Source organism: Cheilinus undulatus, linkage group 4 (genome assembly GCF_018320785.1).
Source record: "Cheilinus undulatus linkage group 4, ASM1832078v1, whole genome shotgun sequence".
NCBI classification, from domain to species: Eukaryota; Metazoa; Chordata; class Actinopteri; order Labriformes; family Labridae; genus Cheilinus; species Cheilinus undulatus.
In genome coordinates this window covers 27,879,825-27,901,643 of record NC_054868.1, presented here as the reverse complement: position 1 = coordinate 27,901,643, position 21,819 = coordinate 27,879,825, and the positions used below count along the sequence as shown (strand labels likewise).

Sequence of the window (21,819 nt, the reverse complement as noted above, 5' to 3'; positions counted from 1 at the left end):
CACAAAACACAACTTTACATTGGATCTTAAAAAATCAGCATGTCTGGAGACTTAACTATACAATCCAATCTTCTGCTGTCCTTTGTGTGTGACTGCGCATGGTCACATGGCTAAAGGCTGTAAGATAGAGACAGGACCTCATCCAGTGCTCTTAAAATGTAATAATTGTGTTTCGCAAGAAAGCTATTCAGACTAATAAAAGAAATTAAAAAACACACTTCTTTTGTTTTATGGGTTATTGGACATTTCAGGCTTTCATAAATCTATTTTTACGTCTTCTGAACAGTCAGAAGAGAGCACTTTGCATCTGTGAAACAGGTATATCACTGTCATCACATTAATAATAATACCTGAGGTATCACTGCCACTCTCTTCGGCAAGGATGTATCTGCAAGCTCACAGGCAGCAGTTTCCAGACCGCACATGTACGTTGTTTAACATTATTGATGTGATAACAATACTGGCATTAAGGGAACTAATGCCATTAGAGATGAGCTAAAATTACCTAAATACTAGGGGTGTAACCGTACGGAAAAAAATCAGTTCGGTACGTACCTCAGTTTTGAAGTCACAGTTCAGTACATTTTTGGTACAGTAATTAAATAAATAACTTTTTTTGTAATTAAATTATATTAAAATAAATAGGCTGAAAAAATTACATTTAAATTATTAATAATGCTGCAACCTCCCTCCAAAAGGTCTTCAATGAATAAAAACATTAATAGATAAACACTTTTTTAAAATTACTACGTTATTTTTTATTGACATATTTACACCCATTCTTTAAAAACTAAAATTTTCCAGCCAACTTGAACACATCATCTTACAAACCTAAGTCAGCTTGTTAAGCATGCTAATTAGCATCTATCCTGCTGATTTTAACAAGGACTTCAGCATTGGAATACTTTTTTAACCAATGGGACCTACCACAAAGTTTGGAAGAGGTTAGAGCCGTGTGAAATCTGACAATAACTTTACCTATGACACAGTTGCAGACATGATGGAGTCCCCTCTCCCCCTCCTCTGAGGCTGACAGTTGAAGGTACACATTTAGAATTAGCCAGAGCATGACTGTTATAATAAAAAGATCATAACCAGCTGGTGAGACTTTTTGTTGTTCCTCCCTGTTACAGTGACATTCTTGTTTGAGTGGTGCCTTTCCAAATGTTTTGATTGGTCCGCTGGCCGATGTGCTGTCAGCGACATACCTCTTGATTAATGTCAGCCCTACTGTTGTTGTCTTTGTCCATTGTTATATTTTACTGGGAAACAAAGTGTTCCTAAACAGGACACTTTATCCGGGAATATTCAGGCTGTTGCTGTCATTTACTGTTGTTTGTTGTGGTTGTGTGGTTGCCAGGACAGTGTGACACTGATTTGTTCTCTGGTTTTCCGTCTGTGTATGAGCTTCGTTCAACATGTATCCGTTCGGTACACGTTTGTACCGAACCGAGAGGCCCATACCAAATCGGTTCCGTACGAATACCCGTACCTTTATACCCTTACTAAAATGCTAGCTTGCAGCCATGCAAAACAAACTGTTAGTTCAGCATTAGCTTACAGTTCTTCAGTGAAAAAATGCCTCAGTATTGCCAAACCCAACTGCCTTAGTTGTATGTTAATTGCTGATGTAATAAGTCTAAGGCTGATTAGGTAAATTGTATCCAGTACATAAATTAATAATGCATGTCACGATCTGTCCGTTTTATTTTGGCCTCTTCCTGTTTACCTGCTGCTTCTTTAAAGAGCCAAACCACACTTTTTGATTCCCATCTTAAAAGCAGACTACCTTTCTGAAAACCAAATTGTAAACAATTGTGATCATACAACAATCTAAATGTAAAGAACTGTGATATCATATATGTTATATATCAGAGATGTATAAATAAATATTCAAATATCAGCTGGATTGTCTGCTCAACACTATTAACTGTAGTGACTCCTTAACACTGTTTCACTTAAATGGCACTTTTCTGACTTTAAAACAGCTATTTTTTAATTTCCCTTTAATTCTCTGACCTAGAAATTGACACCATAATAAAGGGCAGTCTTAATCGCCATAATAATAACCTCATTGTCAGAAACTCTGGTAGCTCAACCATAACTATATTGAGGCCTATTATTTAAATGGAGATCTATTTCAGCGGCTGCATTTATAACACTAGTCTGTCGTTCACAGTGGCCAATACGCATAAATCACACATCAGCCTTGTCATAATATGACTTCTACACACAAATCTGCACTGGTTTCTATACCAGATTGATAAATAAGGGCTTTTTTTTCCCAAGATTTATTTTGGGGCATTTTTGTGCCTTTATTAGGTAGAGGAGGACAGTGGAAAGAGTCAGAAACAGGGTCAAGAGTTGGGGAGAGACATGCGGTAAAGGGCCTCAGGCCGAATTCGAACCCGGGCTGCCCACGTACATGGGGAGCGCCTTTTACCACTAGGCCACCTGCTCCCCAAATAAAATAAGGGCTTTTAAGATTAAAATGCAGTCAATTAAATCTTTACCTTTATCTCGAAGACTTTTAGTTTCATCACCTTTCACTCATTTTTACCTAATGTCATTTATCTTTCTATCTTGTGGACATTTTTATACATGTTGTATTTTAATGTCTCAGTTTCTGTTAATGTCATTCCATTTTTAACGCCCTGTATGTTCTGTTGTTAACTTTCTCCTGGAATTTATGCTGATGCACCAGGCTGCTGCTGGCAAAGTTTAACCCCCTTCACCCAAGCCTCCTCCTCTATAGCATAAAGCTTGTTGCACCCTCAAATTGAGATTCATGCTACTAATTGCTTTTGAACTAATTTCATCAGTATGCATTGTCATTAATGTATCTATCCATATGGAGGTTTCTAGCCATGCACTCCCTGGACAGTCAAAGCCTGCTTGACTAACTCAGGGAGCATCTTTTGAGCAGAGCCTTCTCCAACAAGTTAAACTGTTAATCTATTCTGCAATAAAATAGTACATGTATGACAAGTGTCTCTGACTGAACTATAAGAATGATGCTCTACAGATGAATTTTCCTTGAATTTGAATAGATACATAGGGATAAACACAGTACTGAGAGTTTGTCAACATGAGAGAAAAAAGGCCTTCACAAAAAGTGTTCACAAAAATATCTGTAGTGAAAAACTCAAGAATAGTTGCTTTTTCCCCTAGATTGGTTTCCCTTTATTGATGCTTGGAAATTTTAGATTTTTTCCTCCCACACATGTCCTTGTGTGCTTCTTGTAAAATTCAAGTTGTAAGACACTTCAATGAAATGACCTTGGCCATCAGAAAGATAAAACTTTACTTTTTGCGTTGAAAACTGCCATACCATTCAGTAAGAGAGAAAGAGAGCAAGAGAGAGCACTCTCATTCACATCTTGTCAAATTTAATCTATTAAGAAAAGAATCCAGCATGATAGCATGGCCTCGGGGTTTTCATACAGTGAAAAATGCAACATATTTCTCCTCTTAGTGAGGAACTGATGCACCACTGGGATACTCTGACTAGCTGTCAATACCTGAGAGCTGCAACCTCCTCTATCGTCAATAAATTGAATGTGCAATTCATCAGCCCAACTCTAGGAGACAGTATTTCTAATTAAAAAGGAGCTCGTAAATTCAACATTTACAGGCCCAGCTAAGCTTGTAAATACACTGTAAATAAGTTGTAGTGCGAGGCTTCATGGGCAGACGAAGGTCTGCGTTTGTGGTTAAACTCCTGCTGATGCCCTAAAGGAAGAGCGTGCTGATTATAATTAATTTGATGTATGCTTCATTTTAGTGCTCTGTTTTATTCTCTTTTTAGGGCTAACAGCACACACTGTCTTTAAACAGCCTATTCTCTTCTATTCTGTTGCTTCATTCGTGCACAAAGTAAGCTGTTACGTATTCTTTTTGAAGCTCGCTGGGTCATATCTGATTGGATTAGCAGTTTGAGAGGACACATTTGTCGGGCCAATTAGAGCACTTCCTGGCACAGATGGAACCCTGGGATCTCAGGGAGAACACTAGGGTCATATTTGGGATAAAAAAAAGCATAATGCTTACTGTAGAGTCGACAAAAACAACACACCAGGTGTGTATGTATATGCATCTGCATGACCATGCCTCAGGCTTTATTAGGGCTGCTGTAAGAATAAAAATGTGTTCAGCCTTGCTCACAGACATTTTCTTACCTGTTATAGTGTGCTTTGCTTTTTCAGAGTGAAATCAAACCCCAGAGAATCACATCTCAATGGTTGCTGGACGTCTTAGTCCTAGAGACAGAGATAGAGACGAGACTGAAGGGTGAAGATAGAGAGAGGGGAGAGAGAGAGAGAGAGAGAGAGGGGGAGATGCAGAGAAGAGAGGGGGTTATTCAAGCTCAGTGAACTGAAGTCCCTGTCATTTTTCACAATAGAGACAGATAGCCATAATATGTAGTGAATGTGGGGTGCAGTGTGAATAATGGCCCCCTCCAGATTGTGTGAATAGCCATAACCCACTCAAACATAAGAACCAGACGGTTCACAAGCCACTCTCACCCCATGATTGCTTGTTTAGTGTTTGTGTGTCCATGTACGCGCTCACACATGCACGCGTCCGTGCGTGCTCTGCCTCGTAATGACCTCTTAAGTGTCAGGGTATCAAAGTCTATAATGGTCCATCTCTGTGCTCACTGGCAGTTTACAGCTAAAAAGCTCTCTCATGCCACGATAACCGGTTTATATGGGTGGCATTTCACAGCCAAATGCCAAAGACACTTTTCAGAAAAGGAAGTTGTTAGCTTTGTTACTAGAATGCAGAGTGGCAGTTATTCCCAGTAAGAATGCCTTTTATATCTTTCTTTATCTCTGCCTTGTCTCCCTCCCGCCCCTACCTCCTTCAGTGCTTCCCCCTGGTTAACATCAATATCTCCCCCCATCTTTTACTCCATTTCCCTTTTTTCTCTCTCCAGTTCTCCCTCTGCCCTACAGGTTTGTCTACTGAGGTAAGGTCTTGAGTAAAATTTTTCAAAATATAACATGTCTTGTGACACATTGCATGTGTGCAACTCTCAGCATGCCGTTTACAGTGAGTGCTGTTGAGATGATGTAAACAGCATATGTATTTGGTCTTTAATTTCTAGTTTTTGTCTCCGTATGGGTGCAAGATGTCCATAGGCACAGAAAAATAAGTGCATCCACATACTGTAACACACACATACACATCCATCTGAAGTGTCAAAGCCTAGGCCTTTGTGGAGCTCTTAGGCAGGGCTTTGCAGTAATTGGGTCTATTAGCTAGTACAGGAAGCCATGAACAATATCTCTACGGTTGGGTGGTCAGACACTGCAACAAAAGATGAATCCACTGCACTGTGCGCATGTGTTGGCATGTATTCATGTGTATGCATGTGAATGAGTGCATGTTATATATATCTTATATGTGTATGCGTACACTACACTGCAGAAAACAATTGCCTGGAGCAACAGAGCATTGGCGAGTTAGGTGCAAAGCTTCCCCCACCTAACTGGCACCTTCATTCTTGTCTTGCTTGCTTCTCTCAGAACACGTTATACATTATTCACACTGAGCTGGTCAACAATGGAGAGATCAATGAATGAGGAATGGAGCACGAGGAGTGGAAAAACCTATGAATGGGAGCGCGGGCAAGGTGATGCAGGACTAAGTTGGCGTTTTGGAAAAGAACTAGAAGGAGAATGAGATGTTTCATTAGGACTCAGTAAGGGAAAGATCAGATTCAAGATGCAGGTATTGTAGAAGTCCATGCATATACATCAGCTGTGCACGGTCATGTATTTTACCCCTGGAGAGTAATTCTTCATTGAATACTAATTTTGTTCAGTTTCTTGCTGTTAAAAGTAACAGGTCTACTCTACAGTTTTTATGACTTTGGCAGATTCAAAACTAAACAACCTATGTTTGATATTTTTGTGCCAAAGTAGGTGTATCTTTTAGCTGTGTGTAAAGTAAGAGTATTAAGGTTGGTATGCCTATGCTTGTTGCACATCCATATGTAAAGACGGGGCCTACAGGGAATGTCTGAGCTTTAACTTTATCTATATTTTAGATAATAATGCAGTTTTGCCTTCTTCTTCCCAAACGACAGCATTTCATGTTAATATATGAATCCAGTGCAGAAATGCAAAATCTGATGGATTAGTCAGATCCAATGTCTGCTGTCATGCAGAGCCATCTTGTAAAGCTACAATCTAAAACATCTGTGCTCAGTCTTAGAAATGACAGACCAATCAGCATTATTTGAGGAGCTTGAGGTGGAGTTCACAGGCATGGTTTAGTTGTACTGCAAGCTGGTTAAGAATGGCTGCTGGTATGCTTAGATGTGGCCAGCAGTTTTATCAGAATTAAAAAAAAACACTTCTGTATTCAAAGAAGAGGAAAGATCCACACTGAAAGCTTTTCTAGGTAGAAACGATTTTGCTTTTCACCTGACTGTTTACAGCATGAGTTTGATTCACAAACAGTCCACTACATCATCTGTCTTGTCGCACTATGTAGCCCTTATTGAATGAAAGGCTACCTGAACTGCTGCATCAAAATGGCATTACGGATGTCTGCCACGAAACATATATTTTCATTTAAAAATATTGCTGGGTTAAGGCGTGCGCCATGTATGCAGGCGGCCCGGGTTCGGATCCGGCCTGAGGTCCTTTGCCGCATATCTCTCCCCCACTCTCGCCCCTGTTTCTGAGTCTGCCTGCCTTGATCCTGCCTTCCAAAGTTATTTATCCAACAAAGAAGAAATACACAGATCTATGCAAATCCTGGCATAAAATCCATTAAAACCCATATCTTTTAGGTTAGGTGATTCAAAGGACAACTTTATAAAAAAACTTAAAGTTTTACATTCATTCAAAGATTTTGTCAGCTGCCATGTTAGTTCCAAAAGAAGGCCAAAGTTCAGCAATGGTTCACTGTTCATTCCATTGTACTTCTAATGGATGTCAAAGTATCTTGTCAAAGATCTTTGTAGTCATGAATGTGGCATCGATTTATCGGTTAACGTAACCCTTTACTAATAGCGTAGGTCCCAAAAAAAAAAAAAAAAAAAAAAAAAAAACACAGCCCTATAATGATTCTTATTTTTTATTGTACTTGTCATGTATGTCAAAAGCAATCAAGAATGCTTCAGTAAGAACCAGCAATGACCTTTGTTGTCAAGAATGTTGCATTGCATCGATTAATAGGTTAATGTAACCCTTTAGGGTGATGAAATAATTTTCATGTGAATCCAATAATGCAGGTGCCAAGGAAAAATAATGACACAGCCATATAATAATGTTTTTTTTAAATTTTGTTTTCATCATCATAAACAACCACCAGGGTCAAAACTCAAAGGTACTTTTTGGTACCAATGTATGCCGACAATAGTGACTATTACACCATGGCATTTAAAAAAAAATCTAAATAAACAAGTAATAAGAAGAGAAAGAATTGAACTGACACATTTTTTTCATGTCACACTAACCCACCAAGGTCATACTGTAAATTCTAAAACTTCTCGAAGTGAAAGATCTTATTGATGGCGCGCAGGAATGGTGCATAGGAAACAACAAACATGTATGTATACATTCATGTTAGTACAAATAAGCACCATGATTAGAAATAAAGATAAAGAAATTTAAAAAAAAAAATGCCAGAGGAGTAGAGAGTCACACCTCACATTTGCAAGTGCACAGAGCTTTACAGGTGAGACCCAGTCCGTAGCACTTGCACCTGCCCCGACAGCCTGATTTGCAGCCGCATTTGGTCAGCTGTTGGCAACTCTTGGCTATGGGGGAGTTGCCTGTCCAGAAGACCTGCCATTCTTCACCAACCTTCTGCCATCCCCAGTCAGCAGGACTCTCTGCTTCTGGTTGCCTGGGCCCAAACACATCCAGCCTGGTAGGCAGCACGCCTGGTGTGCTGGAGCAGAGCTGCTTTGGTTGGTTGAATTGCCTCCTAAGGCCTCTGCTTTCTGAAAAACATGTCAAATCTGGCCTCGTCCACAGTGGCAGCAGTGCTGGACCTGTCATACATTGACAAACTTCTCCAGTATCTCCAGGTCGCCATCTTCCACTGTGAGAGGGTACGGGGTCAGCTTGGAGAAGACAGGGGAGGCCTCTGGACAAATGTCCCATGTTTGCCAGGCAGTTTTCTTGCCCTTATTGCAGAAGGCTGTCACTTAAGTCCCGTGTGATCTATACACCATCCTGGTAACTACATGAACAAGTCATGTAGAGCCCCCTTACCCTTAGCTCGGCTCTCCTGCACTGGCACGCCCTGTCAATTCAGGTGCGGCTATATAACTATATCTAATAACTACCAACTACTGTTTACTAGCTAATTAATATGGGGCAGTAAGACAGCATTTGGGACACTAAACTAAACTATACTACAACTACTAGTCTACTGCTACAGTATTAGTAAAGCTAGGTCAGCTGACACTGAAACCCATGCTGAGTTACACAGCAGCGATGTCACCAGTGTGCCCTGGTTGTGTGCTAACATTCACTCTATTGCATTTGTAAGCACTCATCATTGCCTCAGTTCTGTACTTACAAATGTGAAAATGGCTCCATTTGATTCTACAACCCAAAAAATGTATGTGCACACCAAAAAAATCATGTATGTTCAGTAGTTGCCTCGGTATGAATACTTTAAATTAATGGTGGCCATTTTGGATGCCATCTTTGTAACATAAATTTTTTGTTATGACAATAGTTAAAAAAAAACTCATGACGCTGGTTAACAAGAAACATTTTTATCTTAAAAAAATAATTAGGCAACAATTTAAAAAAATGAAATAAAGCAAAATGTGGTCAGGCAAGGCAGCCATCTTGGATTTTACTTGGCCAGCGTTATTTTTGAAAAGAATAGACCTTGAAGAGTACATGTGCCAAATATTATGCTTGTATCACTATTTGAATGATCCTTGTGAAATATGCAATCATCCGCTGCACTAGCTAGGACCAGCCACTAGCTCAGCCAACCAGCTGAGGACGCCAAAGAAGGCAGACTTGATAAGCAGTAATATACGGATAATGGAGTTGTTGGGTCCCGATGGCCTGTACCTTGTAAAAAGGGGGTCACCAGAAAAAAAGTCGGGGTAACACTAGCCTATACAACAGATACTAAAAAAACTTAAAGAGCCCCTTTGTTTTAACCTGGCATGCCAGATGGATTTATTTCACACATTCATCTAGTAAACCACTCATAGACAGTGTTTTGTAAAGGGCAGAGCCTTTGAAAAAACACTCGGAGGGTGATTGGATTAACGTTCTGTCTGTCACATCTTTACGGGCCAATCAGAGCAACAAAACACGTGACATAGCCGCTACCGAGCTGCGCCCCTACCGAAGGAGTAAACTCCATATAGAACCGCATAACGTGAGCCATTGTGACTGTAGATATGTCAGTACACGACTTCTGTCGTTTTCTTGAAAAGAAAACAACTCAATGCTGTTTTTTGTTCTTCTTTTAACAAAGAAATGTCGTCAAGTTCTGATAAAACAGCATCCATGCTAATCTCTTCCGCCATAATTGCCTCTTGTTGCTGCTTGCTTACGTCACGACTCCGCCATGCCCGAAAGTACTGGCCCTCGTCACTAGTTGGTCCTGTCACTTTCTAACCGGGCCCAAACCGTTCAGACGGGAGCTTTGCAAGATGGAATCCCCAGTGAGAAACACGGAAATGGGTGTATCCATCTTCTTTGCAAGGTTACCTTTGTTTAGTTTTTCATTAAATTCTCACTTCTAGGCAGTTTTACACATACTGTAACAAAAAATGTCCAGTATTTTAACAATGTTGTAAATGAAAAGTTTCTAATAAATGCTTTTGTTGCTGAAGCACAAAAATTTTGTACATATTATATGATTTTGCAATTTAAGCTCAAACTAATACAATCAGTTTGTTTTCTTTGTGTATTTACATTACTGTAATGATATGCTACAAATAGGCATTTTACTTAACTTTACCAATGTCAAATAATATGCCGCTTTAGTGCACAGCAGACTGAGTAGATGCTGAAATAATCACCTCTTTATACAAAATAGAGAATGTGTTGTTACTCGGGAATTTGTTTAAATCAAATATGGCTTCTGAATCATATCATGAATTATGAGATACTGAAAGATTCATGTCTAACTCCAATCACTCTCATGCACATGTACTGAGGCAAAAATGTAGCGTGGGTTGTGTGTTAAAAAGCATGCCTTTTCAAGAATTTCTAAAATCATCTTAAAAAACTTTAAAGCTCACACAGTGGCTCCAATTGCAATCACTTCAAGTGCATGAAAGAGGGCAAACTGCATTATTTCAGATGTTCTTCACAATCACAATTTGTAACCGCTGATTTGTCTGGAGAGCATGTCCAAGATTTAACAGTGTTTGTGCAAATTTAAGCAACAAGGCTTGGACCAAATGAAGGTGAAAAGGCTCCTCTGGGAGTGACCTGCAAAGGAGTGGAGATGGGGAAAACATCCAGAGAGATTTTGGAAGGAAAATAGTGAATGCTTACAGCCTCATTATGGTTAGAGCTGGAGAGGATTTGTACAGCAAGTGACTTAGCTTGGCTGAACAATGGATGGATGTGATGAGAAGAGATTTTATGTCCCCAAGCCCGATGTCTTAGTGAAAAAATAGAATAGATAGCACATGATAGATGCTGACCATTTTCTCACAGTAAAACAATGGTATTTTCCATTATGAGAGGCAGTGGTCCCATGTCATCCCCTATTACTCATGAGCCTGCTGCATGGAATTAGGATGACTGTACACTATGCTTTCATGATGGTTTCTAGTGTATTACCCTTTTTAATTATGCTGCAGACAACACATTACACCAAAAGACAACAAAAATTGTCTTGATGCCTGTTGGCTGAGATTTATGGTGCTTCTGAATGAAGAAATGTGGTGCCTTCCTTTAAAGGGTGGGGCCCCTATATCTTCATGTTGAAACCACAAGCTTGCCTTCGGCTTGGACAGATTCGATACAAGCATGAAGAGTATGGAGCAATAGTGCGTATGGTCTACCCAGGCGTAAAATTAAAGACTTGTCTATGGGCCCAACATAAATCTTAGAGAGAAAGAAAGAAAAAGGAAGATGAGGAAGGGCGTTTTATTAATGAAACAAAAATGGTTGACTGGCAGGATTGTGAACTGTTGAACTGTAATCAGTCGTACTCAGTGCTGATCAATGGGATGTTTCAATATATGACTACCTACATACAAACAAAAGCATATATCCTGACCACAGAAACAGATAAAAGTTATTGTCTGACATGAGTTTTACTCAAAGATTGGTTTAAAACACCAAACAGCATTTATCAACAGATGCTTCAGCTGAGCCTCACTCTACAACGAACGGGTCTTGTCCAATTCCCCCTCACTCTCATCTTGATACATGTGATGGATGCCGTCTCATCTATCATACAAATCCATCTAAGGGAGACACAATCAGAGGGTTCAAAACACACATAAGCACACTGCAGGGCAACAGGAGCACAATTTCTTACATGGTTAGAAAGCAGATGTGCAGCCTTTGTAAGTTATTGCTGCAGGCTCACAGGCCAGAGAGCTGCTCATCTGTCTTGGTGTGACACTATCAGGCTCTCTTGCAAAAACACAGGGGTGGTAAAATGGTTTTATTGCAAAACGTGAAAGATACGTCAGGGACCAATTGACGGCTGCTGATACATGCCAAAGGGACGTGCTCCTTTTATCTCAAATGAGTTGTATTGTCCTCGGTCAAAGCTGCAAATGTGTTTAAAGACGCCTCCCAGGTCTGAACAGCATTCTGAACTATTCAGCAGACAGTCAAAAGAGGATTTAACCTCAGGCAGAGTTTGGTGCTATAATTACACCTGAGACAAGGCTGGTCAGCTAAAAACATGAGGGAAAAAACACAAAACAGCGCCAATGATGTAAACATACATTACAAGGGCATTGATCACCACTATGTCTTTTAATATCTTTGTTCCATCAAGCATGACCATCTAGTCATCCTCACCCTCTTTCAGCCTATCACACTGCACCATCAACTAAGCTCCTGATCAATACGCCCTGGCACATATTCTCACTCTCAAAGACTCCGAATGAAAACACCATTCGATATCAATCACCGTCGCAGCTGTGCTACTGAATGGGCACAACAAATGACAATATTATTGCTTTTTAAAATTTGCCATCAAACGACCAGTCGCATCTAAACGCTCTGAGTCAGATCTGTCTTTCAGGCTGGTTTATGATGAAAGGAACCAGATGAGCAGGGAGTGGAAGATGTATGTAATGCAGTTAAAGTAAAAGCCCAGTAAGCAGGAAATTTAAGAGGGGCCTGGGGATGATGGTATTACAGCAGACGCTGATTGTGGACAATCTGCTGAAGAGGGAAAAGATATGGAAAATATCATTGGATGCAGCATGGTGGATGTAAGAGGCGTACAAACACTTAAAAAGCAGGAGGAAATGGAAAGTTGCAACTTTTGTATAATCTACAAAACTGGTTTATTTTTACATTTACACAGCAAAATGTAGCTGCTGTTGATTAAGTAAACAGATGTCAAAAACAATGTCGCAGGGATCAAACCAGAGTTTCCCTTCCATTGTCTCATATACTTGAGTCAACTAAACCGGTTCTTTATTTGCAAGACTGAATAAGTCCCTTAAACAATACTGCATTTTCATACCCCGCTGTAGTTTCCTCCATTGATAAGAAATACTGTGTTATACCACGGCACTGGGAGATTTATGCCCCCAGCCCTGTGATGACCTCATTGTTCATTGCCCCATAATTCAAATCTGCTCCGCTGTGTTGCATCACATTGTGTATGACTCACTCCCAAGCACCCTATTCTCTAAACAAGTGTGGCCTCCTCAGCACGCTATACCCTAACTGCGTAAACAACACAGCAAAGAATTTCCCCTACTGATACTGTGACTTAACACTTGCATATAATGCACAGCGCACACACTCACACACACATCACCCTGTTTAAATGGACTGAACTGGGAAGAGGAGAGGAAGGGGGTGAGTGCTATTGTAAATGATTTCCTGTGGAGACCAAAATAATCGGCGGACCTTTGAGTGAGCTTCTTACAATCACTCTGGCCTTGTACACTGATTCTCCATTCAGCTCCCTAATGGCACTGTGTGTGTGTGTGTGTCACTAAATATACAGCTGCAGGCAGCTCTCTGTGGGTGTGTGAGCATATACATGTATGCTAGCATACAAGTGTTAATGTGTGTGGGGGGGGGTTAGGGAGACTGGTGGTAATTGATGTGAACAACACGGATGTGAGTATCTGTGGGAAGAAATGCATGCATGTGTGTGTTTGTGTGCCTCTTATTGAGTGGTGACAGCTTTGAGTGGGGTGAGGGGAGGTGAAGGGCACAGAGGAGATGTGTGGACAGGAGATGTATTGACTGGAAGAAGTGTTTTTTCTTCCCTTTGTGAACAGAAAATAACAACAAATTAGTGAGTGACAAGTTTTAAAAGAACAATGGCCTGTAGATATTAAAGCTAACATTGAATGCAGCTGCTCAAACACATAGTTTTTGGATGGATTGGGAACTGATACTGAAGGCCATCTGGGAAGTGAAACAGAGTCAGCCTGTGGCTGTGAAGATAAATAAAGAACTCTTAACATATTTCACATCTCAAACTTAAAGCTGCAATAATTAAATGCAAAGCATGGTGCTGCAATCAGCTAACTTTCTCATTTTTACCCTCTTTAAAGAACATAATAGTACAACTATCTCAAAACCTGGATAATATGTGGTAGGGATACACATGGTTAGCCAGCTAAACGGTTGCATTTGGATGCGAAATTAGCCGGCGCAAGATTTAAGAGTTGGCTATGCTTATTATCAGTCATTATTATTATAATAAAAACAGACCTGAAATCTTGGTCAAATGTTTCTTTTAAAACTGTAATAAGGCCTCCTGCCACTGGCAGCCACTAGCTTCATGCCAAAGTTTCCCCCCAGCTCTTTCCTGGATGAAAACATTAGAAGTTATTAACTGCTAACTGGTAAATTCAAGTTACTAGTTAGCATGTCATAGGAACAGCTATGTTATACTGTAGTGTTATACTCAGGTATAACTACTAAACCGAAGTGATAAGTAACCACATTTAGGACAATACATATCTGCAAAGAGGAATGAAGGCTGTTAGAGCAACCTGCTAACTTTAGCCATAATCTACTCTGCACACCAGCTTTACATCATATAGCCACTGACACAATGACCCTGTGATGACTTTGACTGTTCTCTCAGCGTGTTCTCCTCAGGCTACTCGATTAAGCATAATTTAATCACAAGTTTAGCTGGATAGGTGAATAGCTGCCTAGGAGCATCACTAATAAGTTGTGCTAGTACTAAGGATGCACAGATGCATGGGTCTAAACATTGGTATCGGCAGTATCAGCCGTTTTGACAGACATTGGCCATCAGTTGTAGATGTTTATCTGGTGTGTCTTACCAATTGGCTTTGAGCACACCTACCAGCTGATTTAGAGAAGAGATTTATTGTCAGGCAATAGACATGACCTGTTGGACAAACCTTGATCTGTTTTCAAGGTCAAACATGAGATAGAATGTTAGCATCTTGAAAGTGTTGCACCAAAAGATGTCCTAAAAATAACATTAAACTGTTCTGTGTGAAAATGCCAATGGCACTGTGTAAAGTCCCCAACATACAGTTTCTGTAAAGTTATGTAACTGCTTGGTGCCGTCTGTTTTTGTCAATGAGAGTTTGCATCTCTGCTAGCTATAGTACAGTAGCTGACCTCTCAGTCTTTGTGAAGTTGACCCACAGTCCATGATTTGCTCTGGTGCCTCTGTTGGTTGTCTTAAATTGAAGAGTCTTTCCCATCCAACCAGTACTCCACAAGGTTTATTTAGCATTCAGCATTCCCACTTTTACTGTAAATGCAAAGTTACAACCCAAAGAGGGAGTAAAGATTGTAAAAAGTGGTTGAAACCCCTGACTGTCTGGTCTATTTCGCTATGTATACTGGCAGCAAAGCAATTATTTTTATACAAAGAATAGGGATGAATTTTCAATAACTTGGGATCACATGAATGCATGATGTTGGCAGCTGCACTTGTGGTCACAACAGTGCACTTTTCTGCACTTTAAACTGGTATATTGGTTGCAACAATATAAAGGTCACAGCTAACTTTTTAATAAAAAAAATAGGTGTTAAAACTTACAGTGGGTATTATACTGCAGGTTATATGTAGACCTATATAGCCTCTTCACCTTGCCTTTGTATTATTTCCTCAAAACTGCATTAAAAGATGTTTTGGAAACAAGGTCACAATAAATAAAAGTCATGAAACAAATTTTAATAAAAATCTAAGAACCAGTCAAAGCAAGTAAAAGTCGGCCTAAAGACCAAAAAGCATGCATAACTATGAGATGTGACATCAGTTTGGTCCGCCTGAGCTTCTCAGATTGATCATACAATGGGAAAAGCAACAAATGATGAGCGAGTACAAGAACAAGCCATCAGCGTGTGTTTAGTGTTCATTATGTTCAATATCTGTTCTCTTTAGAATTTTTATGGTAGGAAAGTAAAATGGGGAAGAGCCGAACACATCATCACATCGCCACAATTTTAAGATCCTAATAAAAGGCTGTGGGGTACTTTGAGGATTAATTTACACTGATTGATTTCTCAATAATTTTCATCCCGTGTGAGATGGATCACAACCTAAGGCCCTTAGGCTTGTTTAATATGGCTGTTACAAAACTCTTGATTAAAAATTAGATGCAATCAAACCAGTGAGGAGGTTTGAGGAGTTTTCAATTTGTTCGACAGATTAGCTTGTGCTACTTCTTGCTGTTTTTCTATTTTCCAGAAGTGCTTTTATGGAAAATTATTCTTATTGTTTCAGCTATATAATTATTAGAATCTGACTTATTGCTGTCATCTAGAACGGTCTTGTTAAGATAACCCAAACCAATGTGTACTGTCAATCCAAACTAATTCAAATGTCATTTATACTGAAAATGAATCTGTTTTTCTGTTTTTAGTCATTTTCCTTTGTTTATCTTTTATGATTGGATCTGGACAGTTTTGGAACGATAATGGAAAGTGATGTTGTCAAATCCCTTTTTTTCTGTTAAAATGTGATGCACAATATTATTCTGTGATAATCTTAATGACTATTTTAAATAAACTAATACTATATAATATTAGCTTTATTTCAGGTTATTCATCACATTTCTTAAAAATACACCATAAATCAACATTTTTCACTAAATTCTCAACACTAACTCAGAGGGCAGCTAATAGCCTGCTTGGGTTTTATCCGACTGCATTGAAATGGTGTAAGGAAGTGTAAAGTGTTCGCAAGCTGGGTGAGAAATAGTGCTTGTTTGAATAGAATTCAATGCAGTAAATTTAAGCTTTTGCAATTTGATTTATCTGAAAAGTCACTGCAATAATGATAAAGATGCAATTTACTACTACTTGATATTGACAAAAGCATTGCTACTAAAAATATCAGGGGGTGAATCTGTACTATAAGAAATCAAGAATGCAGAGGCTACAAGTAGCCTACAATGATGCTCTGAATTTACTACTGAAAAGACCAAGATGGTGCAGTGCAAGTGAGATGTTTGTAGGTGCAGGAGTTAATACTCTACATGCTGTATTAAGAAATCTTGTGTATAAATTCATGTGTCGACTTGATTCCACTGGGAATGAAATTATTTTGGCCTTGACAAACATCAAACACAGTGCTGTTAAATACATGTCACCACTATGGAAACACTGGTACAGATGCCTGTTTTTAGTGTAATTTTATTTTTTGTGCTTATATTGAATCTGATTCATTAACTTATTGTGCCATTATGGTAACATGCATGTATTGTTCTATCCTTTTTATGTGTTTTGTATTGTTTTGTTTTGTTTTTTTCTTTTTTGTTCTCTGGACCTAGAGTCTGTAATAAAGTTTTTTGAATTTGAATTGAATTTGTAAAGAATAATCATGCCTCTTGTGTTTCTTTTGTTGAATATTTTGCCAAATAGGCACTACACTTTTGTAATTTCAGAAGCTGTGATGAGGTAATATTCAGCACCAAAATTATTACATTAGTGGGCAATAAGGAACCATTTCTGAGCCTTCTCTTTATTATGACCTGCACTTTACAACCACTGCTTTTTAGCATCTCATCCCTGCATTTAATTTTTATTTGATATAAACTTTCTGCAAAGCAGAAAGAATAACCACTGAGTAGGATTACCATATCACGAATTTCTTGCAGAGATGCACGCAAATAGCTTAGTGAGCAGACAATTTGAACAGTCACGCCAACGGTGTACATTTCCTCAAATCGGCCCCAAAATACAGACAGATAATAGGCCATGATGGTTGGAGCAGACCGCCGTCCCACGGTTCCATATTTAGGCAGAGTAAGACATCTATCTCAGGAGGGTTATTCTCGTCGAGGCCGTAGGAGCAATGAGTCAGTGAATACCCTGAAATCTGACAGCCAGTCGTCTACAACTGCTTTCCTTTTTCCTGAGCATACATCCAATCAGGTAGCCCAGTAACTGGGTAGTCCTCTCGCATCGCCTCAACTTCTAATAGGGATGAATGATACAGGAGGTGAATTTCACACATTAAGAGAGGTGAAGTGAAGTGATAGCTCCAGTTGATGGTGGAAAAGGCAGAGAGCTGGGGTTATTCTTTAAGGGAGGGGAAGACGACGGATGTGTTAACACATGACCGAGTGCTTTAGGTGGATGAGGAAGACGGGCAAGAATCTGGCCTCATTATTTCAATGCTGGAGAGAGATGTTCGTCTAGCGCTGAAGAGGAAAAAGGCTTTTGAATTAGGTTAAACTGAGCACACAAAGTGGGACTGAGACTAGGAATGCGAATCATCGCATTATCGAGAACAGTGCAGTGAAATTCAACAGCTCTGCTTTCGCTGAAACTTCACATTATTATTGCAGCATTATGATTTGTTTTGGTTCTTTCCTCACAGCGTATGCCACAAGAGTGACAATTTATTTATGCAGGAAGGGCTGGTTGTCTCTGTGAGCACAATAAACCCCAGCTTCTATTTATCTACAAAGCTCTAGGACACAAACCTTTACCTTGCTATGCATAAATTAACTTAATAGAGGACTGGATCCTAGGAACCGCAATTCTTTGGGAAACGCTTGTTAGAATGGTTTGGGGGAATCAGGCTTCAGGTTCTACGTGCCTGTTACACCGAATTAATAGCACAAGTGTTGAGATTAGACTTTGTAATGGACAAAGAACAGCTACACTTCTTACACAACTGATTATATGCCTGCTTGTCTTAATATTCCAGCCTGTATATGTGACTGTTATCGTCTGTCTGCACTGGCTCATGTTGTCTGCAATGGTTTATTTTCATTATCTCAAGAATCCAATGTGCACACAAGATGTTTAACATATGAGCTCTTATTTAAATCACAGGCTGCTTCCATTACAGTGTCAGATTAAGTTTCTGGAGCCATCCAAATCTTAGGCAAATATTTTGTTTCATGAAGAGCTCTGAGCACAGAGAGTCAACCGTCGGTCAATCAAGCAGAACAATCCAAATTAGCACAACCATCGCAATGTGCTGCTTGTTATCCCTCCCTACAAGGAGCTTTGTCTTCCTTGTGCATCATACACAAGTGAAATGAATCAGTGACCTAATTAAAGTCAGACAGACAGACAGACCTGCAGTCAGCATAAGACTTGATTGCTGCCGTTGCATATCATACAGCTTTAGGTGCTATGACGACATCACCCCTGTGTGGTTGTCATAACTTCATGTGACCCAAGATGCTCTTTCACACGCCTTGAATTCACGGCATGATGCCTCACAAACATTCTGTGTCTCTCTGGAGAGCCTGTCAGAAAAGTAAACCAAAAACATTCACTGTAGCTGCTGTAAGTTTGGACAGGAATGCACAAATACTTTTTGGCAACATTTTCTACACAGCCAAAAAAAACATATAAACAACTTGTAAGACACCTACAGCAAAAAACTACAGGTTTTGGACAGCAAAGTAGGAGTTTCTTCAGGCCACATCTCTCAAACATTTTAAACAAATAATCGACTGGACGTGCGACCAGAAAACTGCAGGATTACATGGAGACAAATGGATGCACTGATGACAGATGATTTAGTGATATTCATTTCATCCACAAACATAATAATCTCCTTGGAGACAGGCTTGTGCTTTAACAGATGCTGCGGAAATGGCAGCCAAGCAAGTTTATGTAAAAATTCCTCCAACTCAGGCTTACAGATAACTGCCTACATTGACCATTTTCCCACCTGCTCTGTGGATTTCCTTGGGGACATTAATTTCAAGTGCAGCACTGACAGATGAGTCAACATACTGTCAACCACTCCAACCTATAGAGCCCACATCCACCCTTTATACCACACACTGGACAATGAGCTGTACAGAGTTTCAGCACAATATACCTCAGCTGCTAGCCCTTTGGATGTTGAGTGTAGTGACTCAAAAAGGCCAGTACACAGCCTACAGACACTACCAATGATTAGGAGCTCTTTGATAAACAGACAACTGTGTTTATTAGTGACTGAGCAGTTTTGACAAACTATACAGCTCTAAATAGATAAATATGGAACACAAAGGATGTGGCTGCTTTGTTTTTCAAATGAGAGGCTTGTTACAAAGAGCACATGTACATATGTAATAGCACAGAGCTGCAACATGGAACGCTTTCCAGTTTAGGTCAAGATCAAAGAATTGTGCAACCTTCAGTAGTTTTCAATTGCACATCAAGGTCATCAGCAGTCCTCTTCAGTAAATAAAAGCCATAGCTTTCACTCCTGAAGCCGCATGATTGACGTATCCTGGGGTGCACTGGCCTGCTGGATGCTCCTTTTCTTACAGAGTGGCTGGATTTACTCTGGATTTCAGACTGCGGCTGACAACCCAGCACAGCCCCAAATAGGCTAACTGCATTCCTGTACGCTCGAATGACAGCTACGTAAAATAGGACCAAAAAAATCTGTGGAGGTGAACACTTCGTCTATCTGTCATCCATCATGCCAAAGCATAGCGCCCTGCAGGCAGATACGCGGCTCTGGAATAATAATTATGTGTACACCTTGGTCATGGGATAATGTGATCGCATTGATTATTCGCCAGAGAGGTAATAGGTACTAGTTCTTATTCATTCGCCTGAGCGACATCTCACATCCGAGCGACGCCCATCCAGCCACAAGTCGCTGGACCATCATGCGTACATATACCAAACCTGTATTGCATTTTAGCCCCCCTCGTCCATTAGGGCCAGTTTCCTCGCCTCTTAAGTGCAATAATCGCAGGCCACATTCCCATGGGCATCGTGAGAACCAAAGTCAGCGCTGTTCTATAGCTTTTAGAGCAGGTCGGAGGCAGATACAGGTTGACACCTAAACGACATGTTTACAAGCTATGTCTGCAAAAACACATCAACATCATGTGCAGGAATAAAGAGCGGTCCCTTACCGTATCACCAGTCGCAGCGATGAAGGCGCATGTATACACATCCAGCGCACAGAGGAGTCGGGAATAACCCTTTCTGCGCTCTTTCATACAGTCCCCTCGGCGTAGATCTTGTTAAGAAATATATCTTTCCAATCGGTTTATGATTTCACTGACTGGCGCCTCGATTCCGCGTCTGCTGTGGTTTTCTTGCTGCAGCAAAAAAAAAAAAGACGTGGTGAAAATTGGGGATGGAGATAAAGCAGAGGGTGTAATAAGCCAATAGCTGCGTGCTTAGTATCCCGATCAGCGCTCACACGGGAGGATGTAACGCGTCCTTCCAAATGCACTAAGTCCACTGAAGTGCTGGAGGAGGACAGAGGCGTATTGCTCTCCCACTATCCGTCAGTCTGTATCCTTTCCTCCCTCCCTCTCCTTTCTCTCTCTTTATCTTTGTCGACTGCCTGTGTTCTTACTGACTTCTGCTGAAGTCCACAGACGCAGGGCGCAGCGGAGCAGAGGACCGTGGTCAACACACGGAGAGAAAGAGAGAGAGAGAGAGGGGTCAGAAATGACAAACCAATTTGGAGGCGGCGGTGGATGCTCGGTTGATCGAGCGCAGCCCGGCGAGAGGAGCGTTGCGTTGCAGGCGGGCGGGGAGCCGAGGGTGGGAGAAGAGATGGGGAGGGGGTGATGATTCCTGCCTGGGGGATGCAGAGAGAGAAAAGAGGGAGAGATGAAGTGGGGGTGTCTAGCGGAAAACATGGAACTGGATCTAGCTCCTAAATGTCTGGACCGAGGGCTCCACCTGCCGTGAGAAAATACACAGGGGCTCCAAAAGTTTAAGCGCAGGGACGGCTTACGTAAGCTTCTTCAGACATTACTGCATATGATTTTTAAGAAATTAGCCTCAAACTGGGAGGTGATATGGGTTTGTTAGACATGAGCTGGTAAATGGCTATATTATGGCACCCTTGGGTGACAAGCCTCAATGATTCCACGTGTAATTCTCAGAAAAAAAAAACAGAAAAGAATTGAAATAGGACTCCTGTCATGTAAGGGGGGCATCCAAATTTAGTCCTACATGAAATCTCAACATATTTAATGCCAAACAGGACGCAAAAACTGTCATGATCTATGGTATATAAAAGGGTCTTTTTTTTTAATTTTTAAACGTTTTCGTTGTTTTATCTTTCCTTTTGCCATGTCGTCAAATATACCCTAATTAACCATAGGGGGCGCTCTGATCAAGAAAAACAGCAGTGGCGATGAGGCTTTTCACTCTGCAGAGCCGTCAAAACCAAACCAAAGGAGCCTTAAAAAATACTAAAACAGCTATTTTCGATACAGCT

The 21,819-nt window shown here is 40.4% G+C and overlaps 1 protein-coding gene across 9 annotated transcripts in view; it reads right to left on the bottom strand.

Annotated features, from left to right (window-relative positions):
- adgrl3.1 (adhesion G protein-coupled receptor L3.1) overlaps nt 1-21,110 on the bottom strand; it is a 191,798-nt gene extending 170,688 nt beyond the window's left edge. For 7 of the 9 annotated variants that reach the window (XM_041784845.1, XM_041784850.1, XM_041784852.1 and 4 more), the window contains exons 1-2: nt 20,492-21,110; nt 4,179-4,283 (exon numbers count right to left, since the gene is read on the bottom strand). The gene's annotated coding sequence lies outside the window, so the exon portion shown is untranslated. Of the gene's footprint in view, nt 1-4,178; nt 4,284-11,340; nt 11,371-20,491 lie in introns of those variants that run through there. The other 2 variants (XM_041784846.1, XM_041784847.1) reach the window with 2 other exon arrangements.
- Between the last annotated feature and the right edge of the window lie 709 nt (nt 21,111-21,819).